The 4,339-nt window shown below is 40.3% G+C and overlaps 1 non-coding gene across 1 annotated transcript; it reads left to right on the top strand.

Annotated features, from left to right (window-relative positions):
- The first annotated feature begins 286 nt into the window (after positions 1–286).
- TRNAR-UCU lies at positions 287–360 on the top strand. The gene has a single exon. It is a non-coding gene; the product is annotated as a tRNA-Arg (tRNA).
- The last annotated feature ends 3,979 nt before the right edge of the window (positions 361–4,339 follow it).

Here is a 4,339-nt window from a genome sequence, read left to right as displayed (position 1 = left end):
GTGCCATTGTTCTGGATCTGGCAGCCCGGTGATGCTGAGCTTGGTCGGAGGATGCTCCTGCGCTCCCTGTTAACCCTTTCCTGCCCTGGCCGCCTCCTGCCGCAGCCAGTCTGTAGAAGCATGCCAGCTTTAAGGTTACATTCCTGCATCCTGCTTTTGCAGCATTCCCTGGGAGGGGGGGGGGGTGGAGGGGGATGGTGATGCGGAGATGATGCACTGGTGATGATGTGGATGCTGAAGGTATATTCTATTTCAGAGCTGATGCTGATGGTGAGCATGCGGTGAGGTCTCTGTGGCGCAATGGACGAGCGCGCTGGACTTCTAATCCAGAGGTTCCGGGTTCGAGTCCCGGCAGAGATGGTACCTACCGTAATCTTTTTGTTTTACGCACAATGAAATTTCAATTTACTGTAATTATCCGTGTGGCCACCAAGGACGGTCTTAGATTCTGAACGGTATATTCTGAATTACTTGCATTTCCCTGGGCATTTTGCTCCCTAATATCGATCGATCGACGCATCGATCAAAATGATTGTGTTTAATAATTGAATATTAAGATCTGTTGGAAATTTTCTAATAAAAATTATTAGATAAAATGTTTTTTTATTTTATAGAAACACCTTACGCTTCAGAGAATGATCCTTCTTCTTTAAGGATACATATTGAATAGATGTAGCAGAGCTGAATTTGTCTTTCAACTCTTTCTTTTTGCGTCACGTTTCAATAAGCTAAGTTGTGCCAATGACAAACTCAGCTTTGTGACATTAATGTTGGCCAAGTCAGCTCTGCTCTGACTCCTATGACAAGTCAACCCTTCTACAGATGACAAACCTGTCTTGACTACATTGACACAGCAGAGGTTCACCCACCAGCTTAAAGGGGTTGGCCCATGAAAAATATTCTACATTTTTCAAACCAGCCCCTGGATCTGAATACTTTTGTAATTGCATTTAATTAAAAATTTTGTATAGCCGCTGAGCTATTCATTAAAACGTATCTGTATAGCGCCACCTGCTGTTTGTTCTTTTCCTTATTTCTTGTCCACTTCACTGAGTTGGTCGCACGCGCTCAGTTTAAATCTTAATCTGTCACCAGCCATATCTTCTGTTAGAAACGGTGAGAGTTACAAGGGAAGAGCTACAGCAGAAAGGACATGCCTCCTCAGATGCCATAAATCTAACAAAACAAGAGGAGCAATGAATGTGGAGATCTCTGGATCCATGTGAGGTGCAGAGCTGGTTCTAGCTTTGAAGTGAAAATCTATTTCAGTTCATGGGTCAGCTGTCATGTAATGGCATTAGTGACAATAGTGTTTATTGGGGGCTGACTGAAGCTCGTGTGGGTTAGGTTTTCTGTCTCCACTAAGTATATCATAGGAAAAATAAAAAATTTTGATCTTCGATATTTAAGTAGGATTTGAAGAACATGGCAGATCTTTTCCGGAAATAGTGCCACACCTCTCCACTGGCTGTGTCGGATATTGCAGCTCTGCTACACTGAAGTGAATGGGGATGAACTTCAAAATAGCACTCAGCCATTGTCGGAACTCCCATAGAAATGAAAGGCCTCTCCCTAAAGAAAAAATGGTATGGCCCATTTTATTCCTGTAAAATGGCTTTCAGTTAACTGCCCCAGTATATATGAGGTGAATAGCAGTGTACTAGGGTACAGAACATATATAGTATTACTACCTGCAGCAAAATATCTGTCAGTGTCTGGAAGCAGATCTGAGTTTGTTTTTTTGTTAACATTAAACTTTATTAGCAACTTGACAAGATCACCTAGAGACAGGCAGTCATTTTACAACATCACCTAGAGACAGGCAGTCATTTTACAACATCACCTAGAGACAGGCAGTCATTTTACAACATCACCTAGAGACAGGCAGTCATTTTACAACATCACCTAGAGAGAGACAGGTAGATATTTTACAACATCACCTAGAGACAGGCAGTCATTTTACAACATCACCTAGAGACAGGTAGATATTTTGTGTTAATGTCATGTGTCTGCCATATACTTCAACAATGGTAAGGTATGGTTGGCATTAGAAATGTAACTTACCATCCCATGAGTGGGCTGATCCTACTTCCTGCCAGGGCTAGTGAGGAGTGAGGAATAGCAAACATCTGCTCCCTCTTCAAGGGTCTTTAGGGCCACAGAATCAGCTCGACTGTAAAAAAAAACAATGCTCCAGGGAGATTAACAGTCCTAGACTGTATATATTTTTTGCAGATATGGCATTACAGTCAGTGGGGTGACCAGCAACTAAAGCTTCACAGATCATGCTGCAGGTGAGGAAGAACACATTAAGACACCCATCACCACAACAAAAGCCTGTAGTTATTCAAGTGGATACCTACAGCCACAGGTGCCAGTTCATAGCCGTAGTTTGGGACACTTGTGCATTGAAATGGACACCGTGTACATGAAAGGACCACACTGAAGACCATCATTTGAGGCATTTAGGGAGCCTCATTTCTTATTAAAGGGTTATTACTTATATCAATATTACTAATAGAGATGAGCGGCAGGGGCAATATTCAAATTCGTGATATTTCGCGAATATTTGGTAGAATATTCATCATATATTCGCAAATTCAAGATTATTCTCTTGATCGCGAAAAATCGGTAATGTAATATTCGCATAATGCGCGCATTATGGCGTGGGTCACTATAGCTACATTTTTCAAGCTGCTAGAAGTGTCCTGAGACTGGAGAAAATGGTTGGCTCGGCAGAACATTACAATAGCTTTATATGCAGATAGAGTGCTCCAATATATTCGCAATTGCGAAATCAGCACTAATGATGCGAATATTTGGGCGCAATATGTGAAACTTCCCATTTTAACAGGTCTGACTATTTATTAGTAATTGGTGCACTAAGTATTGTCATGAACTTGTGACATCACAGCACTATGTATGTAGCATGCATGTATGGACAGCAGAACAGCTTCACTATATCACTATCTAGCCTACACTGACTATCTCCAACTAACTATCTGTATTATACAGTATATATATACACTAACTATCTAATGTAATCACACAGGAAAGCAGAGAGGACAGCAATAACATTTCTGTCTCTCTCAGATCTGCAAAATACTGCATACAAGGGCTGCTGGGGAGGTTCTTATATAGTAAGGGGTAGGCAACTTTCCTATTGGTTGCTAGGGATGTTGCTAAGCTCAGACAAAGACATTGCAGCCTTCTCATTGGCCCACAAGCAAGAAGGGAGGTTACTGATGAAAAAAAAATCTAAAATATTCCAAATTTTATGATGTGGAGTTCTTGCGAAATACTAATATCTACTTTTATATGGTCACCTGGTGCTAATTTTGGTATTTGTGTAACTTAGTTTTTTATTAATAGCACTGTAATATTATTCATTTAATATGTAGTGGTCATGTTGTGGCATTAGCTGGGTTGAGACCCGTTCAGATATATTTCACCCACCCTGTTCTGAATCCATAGTTGTGCCTCTAGTAGAACGTTATGGACTATGCATAGCCAGGCATAACCTGCCACCATGCCAGTTGAGTAACCATTAAGTGTATGCGCCCTTGTATTCAGAGACTGTAACCATTAAGTGTAAGCACCCTTGTATTCAGAGATTGTAACCATCAAGTGTAAGAACCCTTATATTCAGAGACTAAAACCATTAAGTGTAAGCACCTTTGTATTCAGAGACTGTAACCATCAAGTGTAAGCACCCTTATATTCAGAGACTGTAACCATCAAGTGTAAGCACCCTTGTATTCAGAGACTGTAACCATCAAGTGTGTGAAGAATATGGAAATCTGTTTTGACTGAGGACTAAGTTGATTTAGTGGCTGCCGTAGTTATTATTGGCTGTTACAGATTTTGCTTTGGGGCAAAGGAATAACTGGAAGTAAGATGAAGGTAAGGGAACATGTAAACAATCTCAATGAGGTAGAAGACAACTCTAAAAACTCAGAACGTCAAAGCTTTTCTGGAATTGAATGAAAGAATGGAACGTCCTGTTTTTTCCCCAGGACCCTGTTGGGAGTTGATTCAGCCATATCCTTCAATGTCTCAGCATTAAAATTACCCTAATACTTTCTTTATTCCTTTTATTTTTTATAATGCTGTGTAACTCTGAGAGTCCTGAATTCTATTGTACTACACTAAAAGCATTATATCTGTGTAATTCAGTAGATTTCAGAACTCTAAGAGTTTCATAAATCAGTATAATGTATAATCCCTGGAAATGTAGTCAGTTCATTAATATTTCTGGGTGGCATGTGTTCACAGTCCTCTTCAGGTCATGTCACAGCATCTCCATAATATTCTTCTTTTCCAACCATTCTTTAGTTGA

The sequence above is a fragment of the Bufo bufo genome, chromosome 11 (assembly GCF_905171765.1).
Source record: "Bufo bufo chromosome 11, aBufBuf1.1, whole genome shotgun sequence".
Classification (NCBI taxonomy): domain Eukaryota; kingdom Metazoa; phylum Chordata; class Amphibia; order Anura; family Bufonidae; genus Bufo; species Bufo bufo.
The sequence above is the reverse complement of the archived record's forward strand: the minus strand, read 5'-3'. Positions and strand labels throughout refer to the sequence as shown.